Below are 15,992 nucleotides of genomic sequence, written 5' to 3'. Positions count from 1 at the left end.
TCCTTTCTTGATGTTTGACTTCACACGAGGATTCTGTGATTCTGGTTATTGTGAATTTAGTTTAAAGCAATGCTACTGCAAAACCACTTACATTTGTATTACCACAGACAAAACGAGAGTGTCAAACACCTGTATCCTCATGTGTCTCTAGACACGTAAGAAATGTTGGTGCATGTACATGTGCATGCCCTCTTGCCTACTGACGGACATTATCAGATTTGTGTATCTGCAGGCAGCCCTCTCTGGCCTAATGTATTTGGATTTCACTATTACTTAATAGCTGCTAATAAACAATTTATGCCACTTAACTGGGATAATACATTATATCCTGACACACGGTTGAGTAACCATCTTGACTTTCTCTCCCTTTCCTCTTCCATTTGTGGAAAACAAAATACTTGGCGCTTGTCCACAGACAACACTGAGGCCCATTATCTTCTGCATGCTCGCTAAGGCAGCTTTGAAACGAGAAAAGTTCAGTGAGGCCTTTCTTGCTGACCAGGTATTAGGTATTGAATAACTGACCACCATGGTAATGAAATATGGATAGTGTATTGCTAATGAAACATGGATACTGTGAGGCTGTGAGGCTGCAGGCACAATCACCACATTTTGTAGATTTGTAACAGACTTTGCAGCAATTGCAGAAATGTAATATCAGTCCAGATCATTTGTCAGCGTGTAATGCAAATCTTAAACATTATTATAGCTCGATAAAATAGACATAACTTATATGTGACTTGCATATGAGAACATGTCTCTGGGCGTCCAGAAGTTCCAGATGATAGAAAGTTATAATGATCGATTGTAATGATATGATGATGGATTATATGGTAATTCAATACACCTGAAGAGGTCCAGAGGATTTAGTAGAGAGGGTAACATATGCGTGTTTTCTGCTTGCACCAGTGCACATGTATGAACAAGCGTGCCTGCACAGACACACGTTGCACACACAAATGCCCCATCCGGCCCTCACACATGTCTAAGGAAAACAAATGATTTTTCCCTGTACTCCCCTTCTACACACACATGTACATGTTCACACGCACTCCTCTATGTGCTATCAGTCCTGTGTGTGTCTCCAGAGGGAAACTGTATCAGACAACAGAGTTCACGTGACCTGGGGAGTCAGCCTTCCTTAATCCTACTGTCAGCCCTAATTGGGCAGTAGGGGATTGATCTAGTATGCCTTCTGCGTGTGTGTGTGTGTGCCCTAAATGGCCTCATAGCTGAAGTTCATTCACAGATAGACTCCTGATTCCACAGTCTATAGAAGCTATACAGGAGTAAAAGAAAGACAAAGAAGTGCCTTTTTGTCATTTGGTCATATTTATTAATAATTGAGTGATAAGTTCAGTTGGTATTTAGAGTCTAATTTTTTCTATCTGTCTAACTGATGGTTACCACCATCATACAGCACATCATATCTAAAATCAAATGTCTATTGCACTTCACCAGTAGAGGGCAATACTGTTAAAACTAAGGTGACCAATGTCCAACTCCCTCTCAAACACACAAATCACATCTATTATCTGTGTTGTTTCAGGAAGGTTGAAAGCGTTGCTTTCAGAGAAGACATATATTTGTTGAACAAAGACGGAAACTATAACAAATGATGCTGTGATGTGTCTTGTAACAGCAGAGATACAGGGGAGGCGGCCATAAATCATGACACACATGACCCGTCATTGCATTCAAGGCCAAAGGAATTCAAAATTCCAGCTAAGATCTTCCCCATCCCCATTGCCTGGACCACCATTCATCTATGTGCTCTTTACTTTGTGACGGAAGTGGCTGTGTCTCAGCCTGAATTATGCATTTTTAGAGAGCTAGAGGTGAGAAGCTTAAAGCAAGACACAAGATGCAAGAAAAAATAAATGGATGAAAAAGTGACCAGCTGGGTAAAACTAACCAGACTTGGCACTGCAAATCGCCAAAGACATCCATCAAAACCAGCAAACTCCAACACATATGTTTTTACTGCTATTCTTTCTCCTCTTTCAACATTTGGAAGGTTTTATTCTGTCTGTGGATTCTTTTTCACAATTTGGCTGAAGGACAACAACTGTAGTCACACAGTAAACGTCAGGAACACTGTGCTTACCACTAAAACTGGATACCCCCACTTCATGTTAGTTAGTTTAATCATTCTCTTGCTAATACATTTTAAGAGAAATTAATTTCCTTTGCTTTTTTATTTGATGCCTGCTGAGGTTCCATTGTAAACCCTGCAAAAAGCAACTCAACCTTTGTATGACATCATGGGTACAATTACACATTTTGATTGGCTATTAGAGACCTATTCCAGTCATCATGATGACCAGGAAAAATGAGGCATATCCAACACTTTGGAAATAATTAGTTTTTGCAGAGACCAACAAAATAATCTTGCAAGGCGTAAGAATGTGGGATGACACTTGTACTCTCCGCAGCTGTCCAACAATGAAACAAAAACCCAAACTAAACTAATATATAATCAGTAAATTAAATTGTTTCCAACTCTAAAATAAAGTGAACATCATAAACTAGACACAACACTCTGCCATTTGTGACAAATTACTTCAAGTGTCTTCTTCAGATACCCTGCAGTCTTCTCTTCTATTATCCAATGTTTTTGTCTGTGAGTGTCCTCTCATCTAATCTAATACAGGCCATTCACATGGTATTGTTCATAACATTTAGTGAAAGAGTTGTTATGTTGCACATGATCTAATGATCTGCACTTTGAAGACTCTACACTATAACGTCCCCTGAAACCTCTTTTGTTTTTTTTTATTTCCTGTTTCAACCATCACACAACACAGATCAGTTTTGTCATTTCTTTTACCCACAACCAGAGATTATGTACCCAAGAAACATCACTTTATAGATGTCAGACAGATATTTTGCTTCATTAACCTTTACATTTAGTTGCATTAATGTACATGTTGTTAAAAGTATGCTCATTATTAAATCAATTACTATCACCTTATTGGGATGAGCAGACATCCAACTACCATTACTTCCAATTTTTCAAAGTTGAAAGTTCATAAAAATATGAAATATTTACCTAAATTACAATCAAATTTGTTTTTGAGAAGAAGAAGAAGAAGAAAAAAAAATTCTTGATATGCACTTGCAGTTTTTGCCATGAATGAATGAACCCCAGCGTTGTACATAGAGCTGTTGTTTAGACAGGTAATGGTCTGAGAGAAACACGACAGCAGAAACCACTGTTGCGCCTGATCTGGTTACATACCAGTGTGTGTGTGTGTGTGTGTGTGTGTTTGCATCTGCCTCTGTGCATGTGTGCAGGCATGTGTGTAAGCATCAATGTGTCCGTGCATGTTATTCTGTGTATGTGTGTAAGTGCTGGTATGATTGTTCACATAGCTCATATGTGTGCAAATTGTGTGTGTGTGTGTGTGTGTGTGTGTGTGTGTGTGTGTGTAAGTAAGTAAGTCTGTGTGCCCTCACCATAACATTACAGCAGGTTATGAGGTGCCTGTGTTTATTTGTTTGCCTAGCAGATGCCCTTATGCAGGGCACACAGCTTGTGGTTCATTTAACACATCCACATATTTACACAGCTGGATATGAACTGATAGGGAGAGGCTTATGGTCAAGAAGTTTAATGTTAAAGGGAAGGCAGAAAAGAGGTTTGACACATTTTCTTTCTTTCTTTCTTTCTTTCTTTCTTTCTTTCTTTCTTTCTTTCTTTCTTTCTTTCTTTCTTTCTTTCTTTCTTTCAACTTCTTGACATATGACAACTCTGCAGTGTGAGAGTCAAGAAGCTATGACTTCAGTTCCACATGGACTCCACTGTCTCTCCCATCATCCGTCCCTCCTTTTCCCCGAACAATCTAGCACCAGGTGCTTTTCTCCACCACCTCTATGCCCAGATGCACTGCTCCACATTTCCTTCCCATATAGCCATCTCCTTCTTCCTCTTCTGCACTTCAATTCCCACCTCTCTCTCCATGGTCTGTCGCTCAATTCTTTCTCCTTCACTCTCCCACCTCTATGCCCACTACATCCACCTTACACTCCTCTGTTCTACCTTTCCCAATTTTTCCACCTCCTATATCCCTCTCTCCTCCTCCCAGTTTCACCCTCCCTCTTGCTTTTTTCTCCATACTTACAAAAGCCACATGGAGGGCCTGCTTCTAATCTTCACATGCTGGGTCTCCATTTGTTTAGCTTGTCCAGGGACCCCACAATGCAGTTTCCAGGGCCCGGGACCCACTGATTGCAGATTTAATTAGATAAGGCGAATGGTGGAAGGAGCTGGAGAATTGAAATTGGACATGGGGGTTTTACAAGGAGGGCTGGTTGGTCTTTGGCACTGCATGAGCCCAGCACAACAATGCACTTCACACTGAGAGGGGCAATGAGAAAGTAGAAAGCAAGGGGGAATGAGAATGAAGAATGGAGATGGCATACTTAACTCTACCCTGGTAGTCTCTAAGGGTGTGTTTGGCTATTGTGCAGCCAGTCTATAGGCTGCTGGTGCCACACCACCTCATGCCACTGAGCTTGTCAGTCTCAAAAATTGTGAAAAATGCAGACTGTGTGTTATGCGTAATGAATGATGTGACATTAAGTACATTCCAACACCACACAAGTAATATGTGCCGCAGTCATTACAAAATGTTTCACAAGCATTGTTTACAACAGCCAGATTTGGAGACACTGCTTTTACATGCACAAAGCTTGGTTAGTTATTTGTTTTAAGGCAAGTTAAGTTATCACTCAAAGTTAAATAAGAAGAAAACCTTAAGGAGAATGAGAAGAATTTTATCCAGATTCTCAGAGATTAAGGCCTGTAAGAACTGTAGACACTAAAGCAGACACCAGCCAACTGTATAGGACTGGTTTCTTGCATTTGCTGCTTTTTGTTATTTAAGTGCTGCCGATATGGTTTGTGCAGTTTTTTTTTCCTTTACAGGTGTTTGTCTTAATGTACATGAAAGACATGGGTTGCAGTTTGTATCAACCTATTGTAGGGGTTATGAAGAGGTCTGTTTAGTGTGTGATTGGGTATTAAACAATTACTAAAGACCAGATCATGCAGAGATAATTGTGTGTGTTTTAGAGTGTACTTAACTTCAGTAAAAGTGGAAGTCCAGTGGCACAGTGTGTCTTTATAGATACTTGCAGAATTGGACTGAATATAATGTCACCCCGGATGTCCACTGGTTACATTCCGGTTGTCACGTCTCAGTCGCAGTTCTAATGTCCACTGAAAGCATTTTACAAGTTGAGTGTATTGAAGCAGTCTGTTGCTTCGCAGGTACATTTCTAATATTGTTTTAATAATAATAATAATGATAATAATGATCTTAATGTATTTATCTAACCTCTCTGTCCATGATTCACTTGTTAATAGTTTAATATTTTTTTAATCTAATGCTCATGCCATAACCCTACTGTGACCAAGAGTCCAACAAACATAAACAAAATCAATGAGCTCTGCAGGAAACTACTGTAAGTGATAAAGAAAAGTTTTGTTTGAGACCCTATAAGCCTAAATATTTTGGCCCTGAATCTGTTTTGGCTGGTGTTTTCCTTTGTATAAAACAACATATTTGTTGTGGGTTGTTTGTGTTTTTTACCTTCTGTGACACTATACAGGTCCTTGGTCATGTAGATTTTAAAAAATACACAAAAACAATTGCAAAAATGCATATCAGCCAGCTCAAAATCAGTGCAGTTTTCTGCAAAGTTGGCTCTTGGTAGGTACAACATCTTTAATGAATGAAACAATATGTCTTCGTAGAGCTTGATTCGTCAGTACTGCACTCAGGTCACAAACTCAAGTTATTTGCTGTGTGTGATGTCAAAATATTATGATGTTGACATCCAAGGGTACTCATTCTCCTGCCTGTCATCACAGATTCACATTTATGTCTAGACAACAAAATAACAAATAGACATGGGAGAGTGGACGAAAAGCAGAGATGCATGGATAGAGGGAGTCTAGAGTGAATGAGGGACACAGGGTTATGTATGTGTGAGGAGGAAGACAGAATGGAGATGTGAAAACATTGGATAGAGAAAAAAAGTGTTTTGTATCTTTGATGGGGAATGAAGGTCTGCACGAAAATGAGCATAATGAGTGTTTAGTGGCTGTTGTGACCCTGGGCAAAAACCCTGCCATCATGTAACTGCAGCTGCTGCATTTCTTAGCCAGACTACGACTATTAGCAGCACGATTCAGCTGGGTTTGATTACAGAGCACGGGCTGTACCAGATAGTCACTTAGATTATTGGTTTTCAGTTGGCAGGTAGAGGATGTTTTGATATCATTGCTGTTGATTCTTAATGAACATAATTGTTTTTCCCGATTTTAACCATGACTAATTTAGAAAAAGAAAGAGTCTTCCTGCACATGCCTGCACTTTTTCATTATCAGTCTATTATACACACTTGCAGCAGCACACTGCCACAGTAGTGAGATGAAGACTGTAAAGTGACATGTTTGACATTATTTGTGGTTCCAATTAGTTCAAGGTCTTTCTTGAAAGTATTATTGGCAGCACATGTAGTTTCAGGCAGGTCTGCCGAACGATCCACCTCACTTAACCAATATACTGAACTCTCTGTGCCATTGTAGCTGTTGTGATGTACTGCTCCTTGTTGTTCATCCCCTGCCAGGCTTAATGGTGAATTACGGCGGTTTTGACTAAACAAGAGACAATCGCACTACAAGGGCTGCAGCATAATTATGGAGCATCCTGTGCCCTGTGGTCTGAAACAGGGTATGCCATTGTCTTTCCTTCACTGCCCTAAAGCCCCCCATGTCCATGTGTTACAAAGTGTTTTATCTTTCTTTTCTGTTGAGGAACTCTCCCTGTTGATTCTCCTCTCCTCCTTACTCTTCCCTGTGTTTTCTCCCTCCTCCTCTTTAGCAGTTTACCTCAATGTTGATCCATCCGTCAGCCAGACTCTACGGGGCCCCCATCAGTTAGCTTCCTATCAAAACTTTTCCAACCATGTACACACACACACACACACACACACACACACACAGAGAGAGAGAGAGAGAGAGAGAGAGAGAGAGAGAGAGAGAGAGAGCTTCAAAACACAGATGCTATCTTTTATACACTTTGCAATTTTATTTGCATTGTCTTTCTTTGGGAGTATAAAGTGTCATGTGGTCATTTGTGGGTTTTTTTTAAACTGTGACATTTACCGCTTACTGTGCTGAATGTGTGTTTGTGTGTAATGCGTACAAATCCTTTGGGCACCAATGAGAACTAAAGACCAGGGATTCCCCCCCGGGGGGTCCAGCTGGTCAATACGAACTTTTAACTACTCAATGCAGACTCTATTTGGTGAAATGCGTGTCCAATCTTCAGCCTGGTGTCTGACCTGCAGTGCAGCCACACATTAGCACCTGATTGTGACTGACTGAGCTGTTTGTCTCTACTTTTCCCAACTTGTAAAAACTCAGAATGTTAGGGCTGCTGGCATGAATAACTGTGAAGCAAACGTACGATGTGATCGATCAATCACCTGCTGAACTAAATTAGTCAGATTCTGATGCATCTTACCTCATTATCAGAGTAGTTACTTGAAGTCACTCCTTAAATGCATGGCTTTTGCTGTGTGATGTACTACCACTGCTCGTTTTCCCTAAAGCTTAAAGTCACAGTGAAACGGAAGCAAGAGTCTTTAGCTTCAGTAATGGGACAAATTTCCAAGTGAAATTAAATCCTACAGATTTGATTGGATTGCTCGGATATAAATTAGACCTCCTACTAAAATATATCAGAAAGTCAGTTCTACTTCTTTGAGTGCATTATAACAGCAATAACTTGTCAGTACAGTATATGGATGATTTCCCTTTGTCTTGTATTTCTTAGTCAAACATCCATCTGAGTATCACATATTCCAGGAATAGAACAGGAAGCGTCTTCTAATGATAAAAGTAGTTGTCTCACACTTTGAAAGCCCAATACACAAGTATCACTTTTCCGCCGTCAGACATCACAGACTTGTTGTTTTGTGTGAACTGTTCTCTCTGTTTATCTTTACAGATTCCAGACGAACTCTTGCTGAAACGACAGTGGCCAAACATCTGTGTGCTGGCACTGAGCAGCGACAGGTCTGCTGCAGTTTGGTAATGTGCATGGAAAAACATGCGGGCACACTCACATACACACACTTCTGTATACAGACAAATGCTTCACGCACACATATTCACGTACAGGGTCATATACCCTAAATACACATTCATAATCACACCCAAAAACCCTATTTAGCAGGTGCTCAATAGGCCAGCTTTCAGCACAGACATGGAGAGGTGCAGCTGGAGACACATAGTAAGAGTCATGCTCACCTTCCATCAACTGAAAGATAAAAATTAGGCAAAGCACGACAAATCCTAGCTACTATGTCCTTGAAACTAGAACCTCAAGATGTGAAAGTAAAATTAGGTTAGAAAGACTACAAAAGCAGGAAAAAGGTTATCGCCTAATTTCCAGGACACAGATGTGATTGTTTTAGCTGTGATACTGTTCCAGTTGGCAGCTGTTCTCAGGACTAAAGATGTTATTAAGCCTCTCCCCCTCATGTTTTCCTTTTCAAACCATGCTTTTCTTTTATGAAGGTTGTATATCTACGACTGAAACCATTTTCCACTGTTTGGGATGACATGGAACACCTGCTGTTCATGCACTGTGCTGAACTCCATTCCAACATAAAGATTTTTCTTGTTCTCACTGTTTCAAAGTCAAGGACACTGAAAGACAGACCGTGATAGTGATGATGTTAACCAAACTCAAATCTTTTCATACTTCTGTCGTTTTCTGCCGACTTCTCTCTCCTTTTTGGCTGCAGTAAAACACATCATGTCAAGAAACTAGATGTGATGACTATTCAGAGCCAAGGTAAAAACACTGAGGACAAGCCATGGTAGTTGATATTCACAGACCGCTGCATAATCATATTCTTAAAGAGCCCAAGTAACGTTGATCTGACAGCATTGTTTTGATGTTCTCTTTTTTCCCCCTTGAAAAACAGCAGGTTTGTGTTTGGGCAGATGGACGGGAGTTGGCTGATGCTCCCTGGGGATGAAATCAACTCTGCCGTAGACCGAGGTCCATGTTTATCTTTGGGCTTTATTAGATGTTGATGTTGGCCGTGTGAGAGAACCACTTGTATAAAAAAAAACTATTTTTAAGGGAAAAGGGGAAAGAGAAAGAAGCGGGCTCTGGAGAGGGAGGGAGAGAGAGACAGCAAGAGTACGTTTTTAGATTTCATCAAGTGTACATGTAGATAAAAAGACAAAGATGAACATAGGAATATAGTGTCTTGTTTTACACATATAGTGCATGTTGTATCACATGTTGTATAAAGGAATGTAGCTGAGAGATAGGATTTGTATATGAAAGGAAGACTATGTCTGAGGCTATGTTCCACAACCTGAGAAACCAGGTTTAACCCAGCCTCAAGTCACTTGTGACCTACTGGACTGGTGTCTTAAGCTATATGTCTGATTAAAGTTGATGAAGTCTATTATATTCTCATCTCCGGGAGACGTGCTATCCTTGGAAGGCTCAGCCAGTGGTGCAGCTGTCGGTCACACTGCTGGAGACACGACTTATGAACTTGGGCCTTAACACTCAATGCAGTGCTTAATTTGACCCAGTGTTGGCCCTGTGTGTGTAAGTGTATTACACTATGTGTGCTTTGTCAGCACTTGGAAAACACACTGGTCTGAACTACACCTACAGCGGGACCGTGAGAGATGTTTTTGGTTGCCTTCCATTTAAACAAGCATTAGTCATGTTTGTTCAAACCACGTGTAGAAAGCAGCCTTCTCGCAGCACGCCAGGGCATTTTTGACCTTGCAGCATGCAATAGCAAAACATAAGGACTCTGATATTTAATAGTGGATTTTTTTTTTTAAATAACTCATATCTTTTGCTCATAATGACATTGTTTATTGTGAAGGACTTGTTTTTACCCAACCAAACACCAACCAGCGGTGCTGTTTCTGAGGACAGGAATTTCCATACACAGTTGAAAAAGAGCTGCCTAAGGATTTTTAGGGGTATCATTATACAAATCACCTGCGTGACTTGGACACAGAGGTCTGGTTGTGCAAGATTGCCACTATCCTGGATATATAAAGTAAAAGCTAGGGTTAAAGATGAAGAAGAGCAAAAAAAAAAATGAAATTATTAAATTGGATGAGAGATGGGACAAGCAGAAAAGAAGACGAGAGGGAAAAAAAATAGGTGAAGGGGGTGGGGTGTATTTCTGTTTGCCAGAGGTGCACCTGAACACGGTTTAATGATGAGTCATGGGAAAACAAACTGTGGATCCAATGGGCTGGGGCCACAGCTGGCAGACCTTTGGCTGCTGCTGCCATGTTGTGTCAAACTGCAGTGATGTGGGGAGACACCAGAGGAGGGAGCATTACTTACTCTTCTCTCTGTTGCAGGCATTACATGTTGATACAAAAAGCTGCAATTAGTGCACCAAAATGTTGCCCATAGCTGCCACCAGTACTATTTTATGACCACACTAAATAAATGCTTATTTCTGTGGCCACTGTGACAGAGAGACAGAGAGTCAAATGGATGGAGAGAGAAGCAGGTGGCTGACAAACATGCAAATTAATTTTCAGATGGACAGAGAGACAAACAGGAAGACAGGCAGGCACACAGACAGACAAGCTGATGGGAAGTCTGTGAGAGGGGCAAGTACAAACACACACGCAAAATAACAAAGTGAAAAATCGCAGGGTGAATGGATGGATGGAGAGCTGAGTGAGGAATGTGGAAATGATGGATCAACTGATGGATGTGAGAAGACAGATTAACACGCCAAATGAAAGACGAATGGAGTTTAATGGCAGGATGCAGTGGCACACTAACACACTGACAGACAAACGGGGACCTACTCTACACACACAGGTGCACCAAAAATGTAATTATCCCATCATTTTACATGCAGTGAAAATGCTGTTGATGTTCTCTGACAAGTGATGGTGTTTGGCCTGACCAGAAAGACATGCATTTTTAGAAGCAACTCTCTGATTCTCTTGAGAGAAAGCTCTTGTGCATTGTGGGTTTGTCCACATGGTCAACAGTGAATATGTCACCTGCCCAGCAGCTGGTGTTAGGATACAGTGTGCCAAAATGCAGAATTAGGAGAGAGTGTGTGTTTGCACTTATGCCTGCTGCCTTGTGTATGTATGTGTGTGGATAGACACATGAGCTTGTGCAAAATACATCTATGTCATTGTGTGTACAAGCTGGTTTTCATGCTTGTTCAGTCCAAGACAGAACATGTTTGGCCATGACTAGAGGTCAAGTCTGGTGCCAAACTAAATAAAGAAGTGTATCTGCTTTCCCTGCAAAAAAAAAAAAAAAAAAAAAACTGGCAGCACTCTGGTGTCCATTGGATTTAGTTCAAACTTGCTCTGTTTTTTCACAGTGGATCCTGTTGTTAGCGCCTTGCAGAAATTGGATCAATTAGCTCTCAGTTCTAACAATGGGATTGTTGAGTTTGAATATAAATATTTGTCATTCAGAAAGTTTACACTGTACACTAGCTTACTAGCATATCCAATCACCAGAACACTTTATGACTTAATGCAGAATATAAAATGCTAGAATTTCAAGTTTTGGGTTACATCCATTTCTCACAGCTATTAAACAAACACAGTTTTCAATATTCTGTTTCAGAGGCCACCGTGCTGGGAAAATATGCTTCTCATACTGCTGGTGCTCAAGCTGAAAGCTCTGCAACTTGATGGAAATGACATAAGATGTTTTTGTGATATATTATAAGTGGTAGTAATGGGTGACCACAGTTTAAGAGGAAGGAGGGGTAAAAGAAGATGTATTGGTCCATGAGGTCATTACTGATGGTTGCTAAAATGAACATCTCTGTTTTCCTTCTCACCCTCTCCCCCTGTCCATCTGTCCACCCCCACCTTCCATATCTGTCATCCTGGTGTTATTTATTGCCTCTGTCCTCAATCCCCAGGGTTTATTTACCTGCTTTGAAACCCCTGTACCAAATGTGTGTGTGTGTGTGCGAGGTGGTGTATTAATGGGGTGTCGAAGGCAAAAGGATAGCCGAGGGGAGTCGATGTACATGAGGTTAGAGTTCCTGTTTGTCTCTTTACTGTTTGTTAACATGTTCCTCATGTCTCTCCATCACCACCCCAAACTGCCCACACAGAGACACACCCAGTCCATCAGATCAGGATTGTGATGTGAGGTACTATGAGTAAATTCCTGTATATTATGGTGTAATAAGAGATCTTCTTAAAGAATTAATTGCAACCTTCTTGCCGGACAAGATTAATAGGGTTGCAAAAGACAATAGGACCAGAAAGTTCTGTTAATCACAGGTAAAGGTTTATTTTGTAAGCTATTTGTTGCATTTGACTTTCAAATGCATCATGTTGCAGAAAATCTCACATAACTACGGTATGGTTAAGGTAAGGGAAAGATTGTGGTTATGGCTAAGACGGTGTAGTCTCTCATTCGTCCAGGAGTGTTCTATCGTAGAAAAGGTTTCAGTCGTAGTCATCTGGACACTGTTTTCAGAATCAAGATGTTTCCGGATGGGAGCTGAAACGTCTTGATTCTGAAAACAGTGTCCAGATGACTACGACTGAAACCTTTTCTACGTTATGGCTAAGGTATGGATAAGATTAGGCAATTCAAACACTTGTTAAATAAGTAGTTTGACGAGAGTTAGATGAGAAGATTGTTACTGCTCTCAATATCTGTGCTGTAAATATAAAGACTTCAAAACAGCCAGCAGCTGGCTAACTTAGCTTAGCACAGAGACTGGAAACAGTGGGAAACAGGGGTGTGGCTCTATCCAAAGGTAACACAATCTGCCTACCAGCGCCTCTAAAAATCACTAATTAACACATATCTCGTTTGTTTAATCCCCACAAAAACCAAGTATAAAAATGACAATTAGTAGTTTTACAGGGATTTGTTTGCCATACTATTTCTTGGCCAGGCAACCATTGGAGACTGCAGGAAGTAACTGGTCCCAGCCAAGAAACAGTAGCGAATCAGCATATTTCCTAAAATGTTGAACTTTTCCTTTAAATTTAATCTGTAATCTGTAATAAGATATGTGATGGGATACAAACTTCTGTCTCCTGCATGAAAGTCACATATGCAACTGAACATGCCCATCCACCATCTCAACCTCCACGCCCTTACTTTCCGCTTCACTACATATCAGGCACACTATCTCTTGCGTTTGCACTAGACGTAAATCGTAAGGTGCGGAATCATCCAATATGGACCAAACTCCTAAGGAAACTGTGGGCTGAACTCTGCTCTGTCTTGTCATATTGTACCATATCATGTTATATATATATATGATGATATGATACATGTGTCATGCAATAGCTCGCTTCCAGTCAAACTGTGACAAAGCACAGGCACATGATGCATTTCTCCGCAGTGTTTGAGCATTTCCAAAGACTAATTGGCTCAAAAGGGATGCTTTTATTATAGGGAAAAGACTTAGAGGACATAGTGGTTCCAGATTGATTTCATCATTTGCTGTCAACATGTTTACTGTTTTCTTATGATGTCACAACATGTTTCCAAGACTCCCTGTACATGTCACACAACTGGCAGAGAAGTGACTGATTGTGAAATGGTGCACTTTCTTGGTAACCAGTCCCACACACACTCATACAACACACATACACACACATACATGCATAACCCCCCTTCTCACCCCATCTGTGGCCCATGAAATAAAGGTGCTGATGAGCAGCCCCTATCAGCAGATGCCATCTTGGCCTTGTCATCAGTGGCTTGCATGGTCACAGAGAAGGGGGCTGACGGCTTCGCCTTTCAAAGGCTCTTCACCAGCCACTGCCTCCCCTCAAATTCCTTCGCTCTCCATCTCTTTATGCTACATTTATTACTTGCACTTAGATAATATCCTGTCTGATCGTCCTTTTTTTCCCTTTCAGGTCAAATTGCAGTGACTCCGAAACCACCAGCCTTCAGAATAAATAGAGCTGTTGAAAACTTGACATTACCATCATGGCCACCATTCTCCCTCATTCACATGAATTTTCTCAGAATAAGTAGCAGAATAGCATTATTAGCTTGGATCAGTGTACTTGTGTTGTCAGTGTCATCCATATTACAGTTGATATATTAATATCATATCTAATAGTGCAGTATATATGGACTATGTGGGTTACAGTCATATAGTAATCTATATTCATTGTGTTAGTATAAAAGTGAGAGTAAAGCAATTTGGCATCCTCATGAGTACAAAAACAGCAACATAAGGCTGTATGTCTTTGCATACATGCGTCAGTCCATCTGGTTCTTGCATTTGTCTGTACAAGAATCTGCATACATGTTTGTCCGCTTAGTCTGTCAAACGATGTGTTTGTGTCTGTGTCTGGCACACACTGTTTCATCTGGTCTGTGTGAGTGTTTGTGGGCAGTCAGTGTGTATGAGTTGAACTAAAAGTGTCAGTGTCAGCACCACAGGAAGACGATTTGAACACTGTGCCCATCTGGTCCCTGGGCTCCACAGGAAACAAACGTTTTCAGAAGACACCTGGTACCTGTTTCCTCTTCAAATGTTTGAAGAAAAACAAACACCTGAGTGGGAAGGCAGGGGATTTCGCTCCACTGGCCTCCATGACGTCAAACAGGGCCTCTGGTCCTCATCGCCCAGCATAACTGACGCTTACAGAAAGAGGGAGATAAATAAAAGAAAAAAATGACCATATTGTCTGTGGAGAAAATACTGAACAAGTGCTTTACAAAGTTACAGGCTAAATTCTAAATTCTCTCTAAATTCTCTGATAAATTCTCAGTAATGAATACTTCTTCAACTAAAACTCATTAGGAGTGCCATGCTGATTTTCATTTTTATTATATCTGACCTCAGAAGGATAAAACAAAAATTAGAATAAATATTCAGCCACATTGCTCTTCAAACACACTTGTCAACTGTGTAAGCTCAGCGAGGATATCAGTTTTGTCTCTCTACATTCTGTGTAGAGACTTCTGCGGAACATTAGTTTGGTCCAGGGGCTGGAGTGTAAGGAGGTGGTTAGCCTCTACCAAAAGAGGAGAAATGGAAACCGGAGATGCACCTCACATTCAAGGTTGACTTATGTAAATGTTGTATCTTCTTAGCTGGCTTGCTAACGTGAGCCGCTTGCAAGCCTATCATTCGTGAATCAACTGGTTTTGTTCAGAGTTGGAGGGTGTGTTAACCCCACGGCTTCAATGTGAGGACGGAACATGACCACTGCGTGCACTGGGGCTAACATTAAGCTAGCCTTTTATGGTTAGTAAATACCTGCAAACTATAGGCTGGCTACTTGTTAAACTAAGATGTCTCATTTTCAGTTTCTACACCTAAAAAAAACAGCATGTGGTCAGGTGTAGAGGCGTTTACACTCATCATATTGGCACTCCTCAACACAAAGTGATCAAAGTTGGATTGAGTCTATTGTCATCTGGGAAATTTGACAGTTAGGAGATTTGCCTTTTGACCCACTCTTTCCCATTAAGAACATGTTAAACGCATGATATTTATGACTGGAATCTGAGCAATTGATGTCACAGATATGATGTGGAGAAATAATATTTTAAAGAGCTGCCTAAAATAAACAATAAATCTGTTGTCTGCCATGGATGAGATAGTGTTATTTTGTTCCAGTTAGTCCAGGTTTCAGTGGAGAGCATCTAACCTCTAACTTTCGTGCTTGTTGCCCATGTCTCTCCATCCACCATTTCACCCAAATTATAGCTTTTTCATCTGTTTCTTTGGCTTTTCCACCCAAAGTGCAGCATGAGTGAGCAAGGCTAATTGGTTTTTAATGAATGTGCATTTCTCGTTACAGTCACACGCAGGTGTGCTTAGCGTGTGCCTAGTCATAGTCTACGTGTCAATCATGTGTTTTGTACTGTTTTCACTAAGTTGTTCAATGGCTGCAATAACTCGTTACATGTGGGTTGTCTAGTATT

The sequence above is a fragment of the Siniperca chuatsi genome, linkage group LG9 (assembly GCF_020085105.1).
Source record: "Siniperca chuatsi isolate FFG_IHB_CAS linkage group LG9, ASM2008510v1, whole genome shotgun sequence".
Lineage (NCBI taxonomy): Eukaryota > Metazoa > Chordata > Actinopteri > Centrarchiformes > Sinipercidae > Siniperca > Siniperca chuatsi.
The sequence above is the reverse complement of the archived record's forward strand: the minus strand, read 5'-3'. Positions refer to the sequence as shown.